Here is a 17912-nt window from a genome sequence, read left to right as displayed (position 1 = left end):
GCCTGGGCAACTCATTTTAAACATCCTTAATTTACTCATCTGCAAAATAGAGGTAATACTGCCTACTGTGTAACTCGATTGTGCAGATCACAGATAATGTACATACAAGGTATATGTCACAGAGTCAAGATTCAGTAACTACAGCAGTTACTTTACCAACTTACTATCCTACCCTAGTCTGGCAGTGTTCCAGTGTTCCCTATCTCAAGTGACAGGAATCTCACCCTCACATACAACTATTCTCCACTCTGAAGCCAGAGTAACCTTTAAATATAAATATGATCATACTACCTCCTGTCCAGCTTAAAATTCATTCATGATATCATAATGTTCTTAGGATAAAGTACAAAATTATCAAAATAATCTGACCTTGACCATTCTACTACACACCCTCTCTGCCAGCCTACTCTACCTTTCTTTTCATTTGGTAATTTAAAATTCTTCCGACTACTTGGCCCAACACTTCTGCTTGCAATGATAACCCTCACCTCCTTTTCTCCTGGCAACCTCCAATTCAACTTTTCAGATTTTAGCCTTAATGTCTCTTGCTAAAAGAAGCCACTTCTGTGTTCTATAGAATCCTGTACTTCTCTGAAACACATATTTATAACTACATATACTGAAAAGAAAAAATCTGACTCAATTGTGAGCCAGCCAGACTCAGTGATGAGTGATTTTAATGTCTCTGAAAAGTGAATCTTTCTTCTCTTCTACAATTCAACCCAAAATATCCAGCTCTAAGGCCTGTGAGCAGTCATCTTGCAATTACGATGGATGAGCCTACTGAGAGTGGAACAAAATTGAAGGAAGCAGAGCTGAGATACTGATGAAACTGACTGGAGAACTTGGATAAAGTTTTGCCTGTTTTTTTCACTTGCATTAAATGATGAGTTTCCTTCAATGTTTAAGCCAGTTTACATTGTGTTTCCTGTCATTTACAGCTGGAAGTATCTTAATAGATACAAAGCACCTATATAAAAGCAATCAAATTTACAGAGATAGGAAAGGGAAACAGAAGAACAATACAGGAGAATATTCACAGGTAAACCACTCTCTTCTGTTAATGAGAAAATATTACCCTTATGCACCAATAATGTATATTACACGATAATGTAAGAGGCAAGATGCTACCCAAATCTGTACAGACTAACCCCAAGTACTCAGATACTCAGAAACATCTAAATTTTTCCTAAATCTTGGCTGGGTGCGGTGGCTCACACCTGTAATCCCAGCACTTTGGAAGACCAAGGTGGGCTGCTCACTTGAACCCAAGAGGCGGAGGTTTCAGTGAGCCACTGCACTCTAGCCTGTGCGACAAAGCGAGCCTCCATCTCAAAAAAAAAAAAAGTTATTATTTTCCCAAATCTTAAGCGTCAAGGATAAAGAAAGAATCAAACCAGGTTCCAGGCATTAAAAGCCAAAGTGGCAGCTTGAATTAGTGTTTCTATTTCATCATTCATACCATCGTGTGACCTTGCAGTACATTAGAGTAAGTGAAATATATTTCCCTGCCACAATGATGTTGGTCTTGGCCACAAGGCTTGATTTGATCAATGAAATAAGAGATGTGACGGAAGCAGAGGCTAAAATTTGCTTATTTGGCTGACTCCTGTGATTGCCATGAGAGCCAGATTCCAGCAGAAGAAGACAACAATCCACAGCCTACAACAAAGTCTAGCTAACAATAACTAAGCCCCAGTTAACCTAAAGACATGAGGAAGAAAAAAAGTATTTGTTGTTATAAGCCACTGAAATTTTAAGATTACGCAGCAAAATATTGACCAATAAAGCAAGCACTGTATAATGAAGGAAACATTTGCTTTCTTAGCAATACTCACTGCCAAAAGACAGCAAAAAAAGTTCTTAAGAGTATGAATGAAAAATTTTATATCTAGCCTAGATGGCATTCAAACAAAGAGGCAATACAAAACATTCTTGGCTGGGTGTGGTGGCTCACGCCTGTAATCCCAACACTTTGGGAGGCCGAGGTTGGCGGATCACCTGAGGTCAGATGTTCGAGGCCAGCCTGGCCAACATGGTGAATGAAACCCAGTCTCTACTAAAAATACAAAAATTAGCCAAGCATGGTGGTAGGTGCCTGTAATCCCAGCTATTTGGGAGGCTAAGGCATGAGAATCGCTTGAACCCAGGAGACAGAGGTTGCAGTGAGCCAAGATTGCACCACTGCACTCCAGCCTGGGTGGCAGAGCAAGACTCTGTCTCAAACAACAACAACAAAAAAAATTCTTAAGCCTGCAAGAACTCAGGGAAAAGATCACCCATAAATGTAAAAATCCTATCTGACGATGAAATCTAGCCAAAAAGAAATGCACCAAAGTAAACAAGGAATGGAGAAACTATTTTTTGGAAAAAAGTGGAATACATTTGCAATTAGGTAATATATAAGAAATGTAAATGTTTTCTACTTTTTTCAACTTTCATTTTTAAAATGACGATACACTTTCAGAATTTTTCTATTTTGTTTTTCCTCAACTTCAGAGATCATTTAGGAATTAATATTACCTCACAGTGAAGAAACTAAAGCCTAGCAACTTTCTTGGTTTCTTCAATTAAATGCAATAAACAATGGTTATTCCTACTTAAAAGTCTTTCAGGATACGTTCTTCAGTGTACATTTTTTTCACTGATTAATTTAATTTGGGTAGGGGGTTATCGGGCATCATTTCTACAAGAAATATTGAAGTAAATAGTCTGGAAATATACAAATAAACTATTAAAACAAGGAAACTTCTGAAAGACAATAGAGCTCTTTTTGAAAATCACTTTGTCACAGGGCATGGTATTAAAAACAAAACAAAAACTAGAACAGCAGGTAAGAGGGGAAATTGCATACAGATGGAAATGAAAGACTTTCACTTAAAAAGACACACTGAATAGCAAGGTACTTGTTCACCAAGTACAAGATGATATACTGACAGAGAGTGAGAACCCCAGAAGCCCACAAATACAAAGAAGGGGATGCCTATACATAACATTCAAAGATCAAGAGACAAGCCAAAGATGAAGCTGAGAAAACTAGTGGTTTTAGAATGAGTATATTTAGATCATATCACCAAAACTTTTAATCATTTAAGTTACATGGTAATGATTTTTAGGGGAAAAATTAGCTCTTCACTTAAAAAACATTAATATCAAAGCATTTTCAGCATTTTGATGGTAACTTGAAAGTCTGCTACATCAAAGTATATTTTCAAATAGAATTTCAAAGGCTTTGTAAACCTATGATAGAATGGCTCACCTGTTAAAATTTATCTTTCATCTAGAGTATATTTGACAAATGACTTACTATACCTCAAATCCTGTTTAAAAATCCATGCTGGGCCACGCAGTGGCTCACGCCTGTAATCCCAGCACTTTGGGAGGCCGAGACAGGTAGATCACTTGATGTCAGGAGATCGAGATCAGCCTGGCCAAAATGGCGAAACCCCGTCTCTACTAAAAATACAAAAAACTTAGCTGGGCATGGTGGCGGGCACCTGTAATCCCAGTTACTCAGGAGGCTGAGGCAGGAGAATTGCTTGAACCTGGGAGGCAGAAGTTGCAGTAAGCCGAGATCATGCCACTGTACTCCAGCCTGGGCGACCAAGTGAGAGCTCATCTCAAAAAAAGAGAAACCCATGCTAAAGACTTCTCTAAATGCTGTTCTTGGAGGGATTAAACTGCTACTTACCCTAAAGCAATAAATGACTATAGTAGAAATAACCCAAAGAATAAGAATCCATGAGGTCATGCTGATAAGAATAAATGAACAAATCAACGAGTGGGGGAGAATTCCTTGCAGTAAAATTCCAACAACAACAAAAAAATATACCAAGAATGACAGAGTCAGAAAATCACCATATGCGGCAACAGTGATAGGAAGTTTCAGGTAAGATTAGTGGATGCTGTGGTAGACAGACCTAAAATGGCTTCCAGTAATCCCTGCTTTGTGTATTCATGGCCCTATATAATTCCTTCCCCTGTAGTGTGGGTAGGGCCTGTAATCTGCTTTTAATCATCAAAAAAGAAAAAAGGTAAAGGGTCTCACATAAGTGACTATTTCACATATGACTGCAGTGTCCTCGCTTGGTGACTCTTCCTTGCTGGCTTTGAGGAAGCATGTGGCCATGCTGGGGAAGGCCACAGAACTCAGGACAGCGTCTAGCCAAATGCCAGCTAGGAATCCAGACCCTCAATCTGATAACCCACAAGGATTGAATCTTTCCAACAACCACATGAGCTTGGAAGCTGATCATTCCCCAATCAAGTCTTCAGGTAAAAACTCAGCCCTGACCAACGCTCTGCTGCATTGCCGAGGATCAGGTAAAGCCATGCTCAGACTCCAGACACATAGAAACTGAGATAATAAATGCACTGTTTCAAGCTGCTAAATCTGTGATAATATTGTTAAGCAGCAATAGATTAATAACAACATGCTAAAATTAGTGGGCAAAGGTACAATGAGAAACAAGATGTTTACAGAGTTTCAGAGTATCTTCACCCCAAAATACTTATTAATTACAAAGGAGAAAAATGGTATCTTTACAGTGAAGAAACTTAGTAGACATTGCATAAACCAAGTAATCACAGTTACCATCAAAAATACTGTGGTACACTGAAATCATGGAATCCAGATATATTGTAGTAAAAATGTCCTATCCATCCTGTGAGACTCCTGCCAAAACTGCACAACTTAAATCTAATCATAATTAAACACCAGAAATAAAAATTGAGAAACAATCTGCAAAACAGCTGGCCTGCACTCAAAAAATGTCTAGTCATGAAAGATAAAGACTGAAGTACAATTCCAGATTAAAGAAGAGTAAAGATACATGAAAACTAAATGCAAATACAACATGTGATCTTGGATTAGGACATCAGTGGGAGAATTACCAAATTTGGATAAAGTCTGATTAGATAATATTGTGCCAATGTAGATTTCCTATTAACTATTTTACCCTGTAGTTATATAAAAGAATGTACTTGTCTTTAGAAAATATATTCTGAAGTTTGCTTGCTTGACTGACTGACTTATTTATTTATTTATTCATTTTGAGACAGGGTCTTGCCCTGTCCCCCAGGCTTCAGTGCAGTGGTGCAATCATACCTCACTGCAGCCTTGAACTCCTGGGCTCAAATTTAATTCTGCCTCCGCCTCTAGAGTAGTTGGGACTACAAGTGTGCGCCACAACACCTGGCTAATTATTTTATTTTATTATTGTATAGAGACGGGCTCGCTCTGTTGCCCAGGCTGGTCTTGAACTCCTGTACTCAAGCAATCCTCCCACCTCAGCTCCCGAAGTGCTGAGATTATAGGTGTGAACCACTGCATCCAGCCTACTCCGAAGTATTTAAAAGTGAATGGGGCATTATGTCTACAATTTATTCTCAGACATCTCAGAAACACAAATTAGATAGTTGTTAACATCTGGAGAATCCAGGTAAAGTTTATATAAAAATTCTTTGTACTACTTTTGCAACTTTTCTAAAAGTCTGCAATATATCATATAAATAAAATTAAAAGTTAAATAAATGTGTCAGGCCTCTGAGCCCAAGCCAAGCCATCGCATCCCCTGTGACTTGCACGTAGACATCCAGATGGCCTAAAGTAACTGAAGATCCACAAAAGAAGTAAAAACAGCCTTAACTGATGACATTCCACCATTGTGATTTGTTCCTGCCCCACCCTAACTGATCAATGTACTTTGTAATCTCCCCCACCCTTAAGAAGGTTCTTTGTAATTCTCCCAACCCTTGAGAATGTACTTTGTGAGATCCACCCTGCCCGCAAAACAGTGCTCTTCACCGCCTAACCCAAAACCTGTAAGAACTAATGATAATCCATCTCCCTTTGCTGACTCTCTTTTCGGACTCAGCCCACCTGCACCCAGGTGAAATAAACAGCTTTATTGCTCACACAAAGCCTGTTTGGTGGTCTCTTCACACGGATGCGCATAAAAAATGTATATGATTTTTTAAAAAGTAAGTATATGAAAAAAGTCTATACAACAATTCGGACCAATGAAAAGAAAGAAGTACTGATCAATGCTACAAACATGAACTAACCTTAAAATACCACATATTATATGATTCCATTTATATGAATGTCCAGATATGGCCAAACTACAGAGACAAAAAGTAGATTACAGGCTATCAGGAGGAGCCAGCAGTACCGTATCCAGTATGAGAGATCTCACTGGAGTGATGAAAATATTCTAAAACTGGATTATGGTGATAGTAGCAAAACTCAGTAAATTTACTAAAAACCATTGAATTGTGCACTGAAAATGGGTGGAGTTTCTGGCCTGGTGTGGTGACTCATGCCCAAAATCCTAACACTTTGGGAGGCTGAGGCGGGAGGATCGCTTGAGCCCGGGAATTTGAGACCAGCCTGGGAAACATGGAGAACTTGTCTCTACAAAAAATGTAAAAATTAAGAAATCAGGCCGGGCGCGGTGGCTCACGCCTGTAATCCTAGCACATTTGGGAGGCCTAGGTGGGCAGATCACCTGAGGTCAGGAGTTCGAGAACAGCCTGACCAACATGGAGAAATCCCATGGAGAAACCCCGTCTCTACTAAAAATACAAAATTAGCCAGGCATGGAGGCGCATGCCTGTAATCCCAGCTACTCGGGAGGCTGAGGCAGGAGACCAGCTTGAACCCGGGAGGCGGAGGTTGCAGTGAGCCAAGATCGCGCCATTGCACTCCAGTCTGGGCAACAAGACCAAGACTCCGTCTCAAAAAGAAAAAATCAAATAAATAAATAAATAGCCAGGTGTGGTGGTGTGTGCCCATAGTCCCAACTACTCCAGAAGCTGAGGTGAGAGGATCGCTTGTACCCAGGAGTTCAAGGCTGCAGTGAGCTATGATTGTACCACTGCACTCCAGCCTGGGTGACAGAGCAAGACCCTGTCAGGAAAGAAAGAAAAAGGGGAAAGGGAAAGGAGAGGAAGGAAAAAAAAAAAAGAAAATGAGGTGGAGTTTGGAGTTTATGGCATGTAAACTACACCTCAATAAGTTGTTTTTTAAAAAAATATATGCGGGGCCGGGCGCGGTGGCTCACGCCTATGATCCCAGCACTTTGGGAGGCCAAGGCAAGCAGATCACTCGAGGTCAGGAGTTGGAAACCAGCCTGACCAACATGGTGAAACACCGTTGAAACGTGAGCCACTGCGCCTGGCCTGTTCCCATATTTTCTATGAACACGTATATATTCTCCCAGGGTCAAATAAAACAAAACGTATCCAGAAAACAAAGCAACTGATCACTTGACTTACCAAAGGAAAAGAAAACCATTCCAAAACAAGCACCATAAATATCCACTTATCAAATAAGAAGAAGCAAGAAAATGAAAACACTGGGCAACTTAAGTCTCTCTGCTTTATTTAGAGTGTTCATCTTTCTGCTGTTTCTGGACCTGCACTTTGATGGATGGACACTAATGAATGGATTCAATATGGCACAAACTGATCTACCATGTAAAGAGTACAATAATGCCACTGACACTCCTAGAACATCTCCTGCTTATGATGCAATGAGTTGCAAGTAATTCAGGCTATCTGGCGAACTAAAGATTTAATGGACTGAATCTCACTGGCAAGAAGCCTATCAACATTAATACTAAAAATGGAGTTGGGGAGAAGAATTCATCCTCTACCTTCACACAGAAATTTTGAAAGCCCAAAAATGATAATAAAAGGTAACAGAAACTTGTACTTAACTCTTTACTCTGCAAGGTTTTCTCTACATAAAAATTTAACAATAGGCCCTCGGGCCCCGTTTCCTACACTTTCCTCTTCTCCCCGACCGGAGGGGCCGCTCTTTCTGCGCGGTGCATTCTGGGGACCGAGGTGGAGCCCGCCGCTGCCGCCATCGCCTGAGGGGAGCGAGAAGAGGCCGCGACCGGGGAGAAAACGCAGAGTCGTCACCGGAGAGAAGTCGACTCCCTAGCAGCAGCTGACGCCAGAGAGCCACACACCTGTTCGCCCGTCCCCCTGCCCTGTTCACAGTGCAGCCTGCTTCTGCAAAGTGGTACGATCGAAGGGACTATGTCTTCACTTAATTTTGTGTTGAAGACAGTAAGGATGTTAATGTAAATTTTGAAAAATCCAAACTTACATTCAGTTTTCTCAGAGGAAGTGATAAGTATTTAAATGAAGTTGATCTTTTTCACAGTATTGATCCAAATGATTCCAAGCATAAAAAAAACGGACAGATCAATTGTATGTTGTTTATGAAAAGGAGAATCTGGCCAGTCATGGCCAAGGTTAACAAAAGGAAGAGCAAAGCTCAACTGGCTTAGTGTGGACTTCAATAATTGGAAAGACTGGGAAGATGATTCAGATGAAGACAGGTCTAATTCTGATCATTTCTCTGAGATGATGAACAACATGGGTGGTGACAAGGATGCAGATTCACCAGAAGTAGATGGAGCAGGTGATGATTCACAAGACAGTGATGATGAAAAAATGCCAGATCAGAAGTAAGGAATATTGTCATCACCTGGATTTTGGGAAAGAAAAATAACTTCTCTGCAAGATTTCACAATTGAGAGAATTCCTGAGTTGACAGCTCTAAAGGCAGATGCTGTATTTGCCTACTTTGACCCATTGTTCAGCCTGTTTTTTAAAAGGCTTCACTAAGGGTTGATATGTACCATTGTATGGGGCAATTTTAAGTCAGCTAAGGCAATAACCTTATGCATGAACATTTCCTAGATTTTCATGAAGCTGCTGAGTGAGGTCCTAGGCAATTGATGCAGCAGTTGTGATAAATAAAAACATCTCACCTAAGTCTCCTTTTCTTCATAACATAGATACTGACATGATAGGAGGCTCTCAGCTTACGGAAAGAGAACTAAATTTTAGATTATAGAACATGGATTCAAAAATGGCTGGAACAAATTGGCTGACACCTTACTGGTAACCTGCTATTTCTCTGGTGTTATCTTTCAGGATTGTTCCAAGTTTATTTTTCAAAAAATTTACTTCACATTATTCTGTATAAGTGATTACTTGTCAGTATTCCACATGTATCTTAGCTAAAACTAGAGAATGCCCTAATTTAGATGGTTTTTGAAGCCTATATATTTGGTATTGTTTGACCCTTAGGTGTTTTTACATCTCTTAGCATGGAAGATGAAGAAAGCTGTACATTGTTGTTTAAGAGTCTGTACATTTAGACCAGATTTGTATCTGCACTGTCAGTATGGCAAATGAGTGAAAAACGTTTAATACAGTATTGGATTTATTTCTTTTTTTGATTCAGCTTATACCAGGGCTTAAAACCTCAATTTATGTTCATGACAGTGGGGATTTTTTTTAATGTCCATATTCTTTCTAATAAACTGTTGGAAGACTTCTTGGCTGTCCTTTTAAGTGTCTGGCTTACTGTAATTTTTATGTATTTACCACTTACTGGAATGGAGTTTTTATTTTTAATTGAGGAAAAATTTGGGATTATTTCTCTGTTTGAAAAAAGAGGCTTGCTGTAATGTCACAGGAAGCCTTTTTAAAGTGGATCTGTAATAGAATATTGTAGATGTACTTTGCAGCAATTGGAAAAGAAAGTGTGATTTGATTGAAATAAAACTAAATGTGTTGTCCTCCTCTAAAATATATATATAGCAATAATTAGCAGTTATGCTGAAATTAATAATTTGAAACTATGTTTATGTACTGAAAGGATACATTTATAATGCTGTTTTGAACCAAGGGTTTCAATGTAAAAGAAAAAAATACAAATATAAAATCAAATAATACTAAAACTCCATCAACTCAGGAAAAAAAATATGGAAAAGAAGCTGTCTTGATTTCTCATTCATTTAATATTTACAAAGGACCTATCATATAGCAACACAGTAGTATGTGCAGGTGATATAAAAGATGAAGTGGAAGTTTCCATAAGAAAGAAGTACTCATTCTTACATTTTAATGTAAAAATAACTGAACTGGAGCTGAGCTGAGCCAAATGACAGTCTCTTTACTAGTGTGCACATACACACACACACACCCCCCCCCCATTTGCCTCCAGAAAAATACAGCAAATAGATAGAAGTTTAAAATATACACTATCTAAAAACTGTTAGCCATATTTCCAATTTTGCTATCAATTCAAGAATCGAACAAAATCAGAAACTCAGGTTTAGAGCTTATGTTTTCTAATTTGTCAGTCTCCAGCCCCGTGGTTTACAAATAACAGTATATTCAACTGTAAATGCAGTAGCCCTTGCAGCAAAATTATGATTCTTAATGTTTCCTAATTATGTATTTTTTTAAAAAGAGATCTCTTCCCAAAATTAACTGGTAACTTTTCCCATAACTAATGATGTCTAATTTCCCCACTGAACATCATGACATTTTCACTATTCTTTCTTTCATTCTTAGTTTCTTTCCGGGGCTCAAAGACACATGTAAATGAAGTCCAGAATAAAGTTCATTAAGTATACATGGCCCATCAACTTTCAAAGTTAAAAGTCCCAGCTTTAGCTTGCTTTGTCTTGTCTATAACCCTCCTCATTCTAAAGGCCCTTGCCAAAACTCTAAAACTTACTTGTTTTACCAATTCTGAATCATCGCATTGTGAGCAGAAGTTAATAAAAATCACATTCTTATCCTTCACTTTCTTAACCACCCATCACTGTCTATTAACAAGGTAAAATGAACATTAACCTTCCTGAAAAAGTTAAAGGCATACCTCTGCTCATTCTCTTTACCTTAGGCAAATGTTCTCTATTTCCTACTAATATAACACGATGGCTGTTTCTCCTACATTAGATTAAATTGTGCCCCATTCAAATAAATGCAAAATCCTACAACGTTTTTATTGTGGTAAAATATACATAAAATTTACCATCTTACCTTTCTAAGTGTACAGGTTCAGTAGTGTTAAGTACAGTCACCCTGTTGAGCAACCTTTTCATCTTACAAAACGGAAACTCTACACCCACTAAACAACAACCATCTTCCCCTGCACACCAGCTCCTGGCAACCACCATTCTCTTTGTCTCTATGAATTTGACTACTCTAGGTATCTTATATAAGAGGAATCGTACAGTATTTTTTATTTTTTGTCTGGCTTATTTCACTTAGCACAATGTCTTCAAGATTCATCTATGCTGCAGCAGGTGTCATTTTCCTTTCTTTTTAAAGCTGAATATTCCACTGAATATATATGCTATATTTTGTTCCTCCATCCATCCACCCATCAATGGATATTTGGGTTGTTTCTTCCCTTTGGCTACTGTGAATCATGCTGCTATGAACACTAGTGTTAAAACTATCTGTTAAGTCTCTACTTTCAATTCTTTTGCGTATATAGGCAGAAGAGGAATTGCTGGATAAAATAAAATCCTATAACTTTTGACCATTCTTTACTTAATTCTCAGTTTACACAACTCTCTCTCTGTTTTCAACACCTACTAACAAAAATCAGATAAGGTATCGATTGACAAGGGAGCTCCATAGGTGACCTAGTCCATTTACCTACAGGTACTTGTACCCCCTCTAAAGTTATCTAAACAGGTAATCACCCAAAGTCTTATACAAGCATACAATGTGGTGGGCGGGCACTATGTCCTCAAGCATTTCCAATTATTCACAAATTCCTTCTTAAGCTAAGCTAAATACTCTTCCTATAAGTCTATTTATAAGTCTACCTTTATGATGGAAATCAGTAGTATAATGCTGGGAAAATCTGGGGGGCCCTTTGTTTTCCTCTGCAATGTTCGAATTTTGAAAAGATTTTGCAACAAATTATCTTTGAAAGTGTGGGGGGGGAAGTTTGACATTATTTCTTTATCATTCCAATGACAGTTGTTTAAGTATTTTAAGACTTCATGAAATCCTGAAGTCTACTCCTTTCCAGATTATTTTTGGTCTCCTCACTGGCATTCCGTGCTGCACCCAATCCAAAGAATCTTCAATACAATAAGCTTGTACTGTCCATCCTCAAAATTCATCAGTGTCTGCCAGTATTTGTTATCCCCATTTCAAACCTTTGATAAACAGGTTTAAGGGACATCATTAATCCAACTTATTTGATCCTAGAGATATTCTCTCTTGCAATAACAAGTTACTGCCTAATTCCTACTTTAATCCCCAATCTCTTGTCCATTTTTTCCGTACTCCTTCCTATAAAATACAGTTGTCAAAACTTGGCCTTAAGGCCACAATGATTAATCATCTTCTCTATTCCTGGCTGAACTATACACAATCTATATTTATCCTTCAAAGTTCAATCCCTTGAACTTCAATAGGATTAAATAATAGACTTTCAAGGTTAAAAAAAAAAAAAAACTCATCTAGATCAGATGCTTAAATGCCCTCACTTCGAGGCCATTTTATTTTATTTATTTGTTCATTTATTTAGAGACAGGGTCTCAATCTGTAACCCAGGCTGGCTCAATCATACTGCAGCCTTGAACTCCTAAGCTCAAATGCTCCTTCCACCTCAGCCTCTTGAGCTGAACCACATGTCTGCACCACCATGAACAGCTAATAATTTTTTTTTTTTTTTTTTTTTTGGTAGAGATGGGGTCTCCCTACGTTGCTCAAGCTAGTCTCAAACTCCTGGGCTCAAGCGATCCTCCTGCTTCACCACCCAAAGTGATTATAGGCATAAGCCACCACACCTGGCCTAAAGTCAATTTTAAATGTAAAGATATAATAAATTTATAGTCAATGTATCTACAATCTTTCATTCACATGATATCCACTTAGACATATATCTGTAAACACACACCCACAATCATTATTCACATATGAACTCTCAAAATTTAATACTACATAACTTTAAGACCAAAAATAGATTTTTATGGCATACTTACATGCCTTTACAAACAGAACACACAGAACAAAACTGACCTCAATAGCACACTTACGTTGGAAATTTCTAAATTACATTTGGTAATTTAGAAATTACCGAATAAATAAATAGTCTTGGTAGATTTTAGATTTAAATTTAAATTTTTGTATTCCTATACACCTTCAGTAAAACATTTTTCCTTCCCTTGATCATATTACCTGCAATTCCACCAATGATCGATTCATTCGGATTAACATTATCTGCTTTTTAAAAAGAAATAATATAAATGTAGCTTTTAACTTTGATTTAAAAAGTGAACATTTGATTCATCCACACTTCAATGAATTTGTTTCTTCATACTGTTTTCCTCCCCAAAACACACCATCAAACAAATGGGAATAACAGCACTAAAGACATAAGGGAAAGGGTGTGTAGGAAAACTTTTAAACAAGCATCTTGGGGTAAGTAGATCTAGTTGGGGCCCCAAAATGAGAGGTTCTAGGTCAACAGAGCAGCAGATGGGCATAGAACAAATGAGAGTGATCTAGGAATCGCCTAGAGAGGGAGGTCACAGCAATAAAAGATTCCTTGGAAATTTGTTGTTGTTGTTTGCTTTATCTTACCCTTAACACCTGACTATAAACCTTCACTCTATCATCCCATTATTGTTTTCCACTAACGTCTTCTAAAAGCATGGCTTTGTCCACTAGCAGTAACAAGTGGGCAAAACAGTTTCAAATGAAAAAAAAAAAAAAAAAGGGAGTCCAGTAATTCTATGTTCTATTTTTAAGTAAACAAATGAAATAACAAGGTTCAATATTATCAATATTATTTAGATTAGATAATTACAAACTCTTGGTATAGAAGGGCCTTAGAGAACAATCTAACTTTTCACCTAAAGAGAAATAAAAAACAGTTCATTAAGATCCTTGTCCAGGCCAGCTGGGTGCAGTGGCTCATGCCTGAAATCCCAGCACTTTGGGAGGCTGAGGCAGGCGGATCACCTGAGTCAGGAGTTCAAGACCAGCCTGACCAACATGGAGAAACCCTGTCTCCACTAAAAATACAAAAAATTAGCCAGGCATGGTGGCGCATGCCTGTAATCCCAGTTACTTGGGAGGCTGAGGCAAGAGAATCACTTGAACCTGGGAGGTGGAGGTTGCGGTGAGCCAAGATCGCACCATTGCACTCCCTGGGCAACAAACAACAAAACTCCATTTCAAAAAAAAAAAAAAAAAAAAAAAAAAAGATCCTTGTCCAGGCCTGGCACAGTAGCTCACGCCTGTAATCCCAGCACTTTGGGAGACCAAGGTGGGCAGATCACGAGGTCAGGAGTTCGAGACCAGCTTGGCTAACATAGTGAAACCCCATTTCTACCAAAAATACAAAAAATTAGCTGGGAGTGGTGGCAGGCACCTGTAATCCCAGCTACTGGGGAGGCTGAGGGAGGAGAACTGCTTGAACCCTGGAGGCAGAGGCTGCAGTAAGCTGAGATCGCACCATTGCACTCCAGCCCAGGCAACAGTGTGAGACTGTCTCAAAAAAAAAAAAAAAATTCCTTGTCCAATCTCCTGAGTGCAGCAGAAACAGCACTTACATTTTAGACTCACAGATGTGGGTTCGAGTTCTATCACTAATTAGATATGTAATTTTTCACTGATTCTACGTGTTTATCTATGAGATAATGATTTCACAAGGCTTATTGAAGATTAAATAGACCATGTGAATGGACTCCCATCTTAGTTAAGGCCATTTCACTACTGGTTTATTACAGCATCAGGCTTTTCAATCTTATGAGGAATAGGTAATAAAAAGTAGGCCAGATGTGGCAGTGTACACCTGTAGTACCACCTACTACAGAAGCTATGGTGGGAGAATCACCTGAGCCCAGAAGGTCGAGGCTGCAGTGAGCTATGATCACACCACTGCACTCCTGCCTGAGACAAACAGAGAGACAGAGACACAGAGAGGGAGACACATACACACACACACACACACACACACACACAGAGAAGGGTTTATTATCTGAGGTAAAAGGAGTATTAAGTGAGGAAAACAAAATACTTATGAATGAATATAAACTACGGGCATGGTTCTGAAAGAACTCAGCTGGAGAGAGAGAATAAAAATCAACAGATTCAATTAAGTAAACCAAAAGACAGAAATTTTGCAATTTTATACCTTTGTCCTACTTGGTATTCTTGTTGATTTAGCAAACACAGCTTGGATATCTAAACAGCTAACACTACTTATTACAATTATTTTCTACTTTGAACCAGAGTTACCAGTCCTGATGTAGTCATTTATATTGAGATTCAGAGTTTTGAAGTAGTTGGTTGACCTATTAATTTTACCATTTCCTGGCATTTCCCAACTAAGAGAAGTAACTTAGTTATGGTAGATCTTAGGAGATTATTAAATGACTTTCGTTGCAAGTTTATGTTTCCTCAAGTCTCAAAAATAAAGACTAGAATAGGGGAGGCCAAATGGCACCAGCAAGTGGGAGAAGATCACAAAAACAGTCCAGCCCAGGAAGCCTCTTTGTCCTTGAGGGCCTGAGACTACAACACCTTCCCCTCTCGCAAGATGCTGAGCAGCCAAGTAGCTCAAGCAAAGGGGATCCTGCCAGGAAGCCTGTCTGTCCCCACAGGCTGAAGACTCCCTTTTGTCCACATCTACAGGCATCAGGCAACCCAGCCTGTGAAAATTCCCACCCCCTCAGACAGAAGCAATAGAGATCAATAAGAAGCAGCAGAGGTCAATGGGAGCCTCTGTGGCACCAGATAAAACAAGCAGACCCAAATACCACTGCAAAGGATCTGAAAATTAAACTGTTATTGGAACCACAATCCACTAAAACAGTCCAGGACCTGCATGGTAAACCTAAGTAAGCACAGTGAATGCCAGCTTAAATAAGACTGGACATCCCCTAACATGATAGCCAAAATATCCAGGGTTCAATGGAAAATCGCTATCTGAATCAAAGAAGACAATTAAAGGACGCCAACACTGAGACAGATGTTAAAATTGTAAGAAAAATTTCAGAGTAGGCTGAATGCAGCGGCTCATGCCTGTAATCCCAGCACTTTGGGAGGGCGAGGCGGGTGTATCCCCTGAGGTCAGGAGTTCGAGGCCAGCCTGACCAGTACGGTGAAACCCTATCTCTACTAAAAGTACAAAAATTATCTGGGCATGGTGACGCATGCCTGTAGTCCCAGCTACTTGGGAGGCTGAGGCAGGATAATTGCTTGAACCCGGGAAGCGGAGGTTGCAGTGAGCCGAGATCGCATCACTGCTCTCCAGCCTGGGCAATGGAGCAAGACTCTGCCTCAAAAAAAAAAAAGTAATAAATAAACAAATAAAAATTGGAATAGCTCTCATAAAAATGCTTCAAGAACTACTTAAAATTCTCTTGAAACAAACATATAGAAAATATCAGCAAAGACAGAACTTATAAAAAGAAATCAAACAGAAATTATAAAAACAAAAAATACATTAAGAAATTTAAAAACTCACCAGATGAAATCAGTAAGAGTGGAGACAACAGAGGACAGAATCAGTGAGCTTAAGAACAGGTCAACACAATTTACTCAATGTGAAGAGACAGAAAAAATAACACCAAAAAAATTAACGGAATCTCAAGGCATTGTGGGATAATAACAGAAGATTCAACATTCGTATCATCAGCATCCCAGAAAGAAAAGAGAAAGAGAGTAGGGTAGAAAGAGTATTCAAAGAATTGGCCAGGCACAGTAGCTCACATTTGTAATCCCAGCACTTTGGAAGGCCAAGGTGGGTGAATCACTTGAGGTCAGGAGTTCGAGACCAGCCTGGCCAATGCAGTGAAACCCTGTCTCTACTAAATTAGCTGGCTTGGTGGCACCTGTAATCCCAGCTACTCGGGAGGCTGAGGCAGGAGAATTGCTGGATCCTGGGAGGCAGAGGTTGCAGTGAGCAGAGATCACATCACTGCACTCCAGACTAGGTGACACAGTGAGGCTCTGTCTCAAAAAAAAAAAAAAAAAAAAAAAAGAGTATTCAAAGAATTAACAGCTGAAAACTTCTCTTATTTGGTTAAAGAAATAAACACAGGCCAGGCACAATGGCACAGGCCTGTAATCCCAGCACTTTGCAAGGGCAAGGCAGGCAAATTGCTTGAGCTCAGGTATTACGCTGGGCAACATGGTGAAACCCTGCCTCTACAAAAAATGCAAAAATTAGACAGGCATGGTGGTGCACACCAGTGGTCCCAGCTACTCAGGAGGCTAAGGTGGGAAGATTGCTTGAGCTCAGGAGGCTGAGGCTGCAGTGAGCTGAGATCCCACCACTGCACTCCAGCCTAGGCAACAAAATGAGACCCTGTCTCAAAAAACAAAAAACCTGAAGATGTAACATAATTTAAAAAGAAAAAGAAAAAGTAATAAAGAAAAATGAAGAAATAAACCTACAGATTCAAGAAACTCAGTGAATCTAAATAGGATAAATCTAAGTAAGTCCACCAAGATACATCATAATTAAACTTCTGAAAACTAAATCCAAAGAAAAAGTCCTGAAAGCAGTCAGAGAGGAACAACACATCACTATAGGGAAACACCAATTCAAATGACAATAGATTTCTCACCTAAAACCACATAGGCCAGAAGGAAGTGGCATGACATTTCACTAGTGCTGAATGTAAAGAACTGTCAATTGTGAATTCTATATCTGATGAACCAGCTTCAGACTAAGTAAAACTAAAAGTAGTTTACTAAGAGAACTAGAACTATTCTTAAAGAATGACTAAAGGAAGTCATTCAATAGAATGGAAATGATAAAAGAAGCAATCCTGTAGCACCAGGAAGAAAAAACAGAAAGAACAGGAATAGGTATATACCACAGACTATGCTTCTCATAAATTTTATAAATCACATTTGATGACTGGAACACAAATGTTAATACCCTCTCATACTCAAGAATCTAAATGGAAGTATGGTTTCCACACTTCACTTAGAGTGGTAAAAATGATATCAGCAGACTGTGATAAATCACATGTATATATTGTGATATCCAGTTGAAACAGTTAAGAAAAGTATGTAAAGACATACAAAGAAATACAATACTATAAATA

The 17912-nt window shown here is 38.9% G+C and overlaps 1 protein-coding gene and 1 pseudogene across 1 annotated transcript in view; one reads left to right on the top strand and one right to left on the bottom strand.

Annotated features, from left to right (window-relative positions):
• The window catches only part of ASXL2 (ASXL transcriptional regulator 2), a 146070-nt gene that overhangs the window by 82294 nt on the left and 45864 nt on the right, over positions 1 to 17912 (bottom strand). The gene's annotated exons all lie outside the window — the stretch shown is intronic.
• On the top strand, positions 4128 to 11125 carry LOC103889885 (prostaglandin E synthase 3-like; annotated as a pseudogene).

This window comes from Pongo abelii, chromosome 12 (genome assembly GCF_028885655.2).
Source record: "Pongo abelii isolate AG06213 chromosome 12, NHGRI_mPonAbe1-v2.0_pri, whole genome shotgun sequence".
Taxonomy (NCBI): domain Eukaryota; kingdom Metazoa; phylum Chordata; class Mammalia; order Primates; family Hominidae; genus Pongo; species Pongo abelii.
Note: the sequence above shows the minus strand (reverse complement) of the source record. Positions and strands in the feature narration are given on the sequence as shown.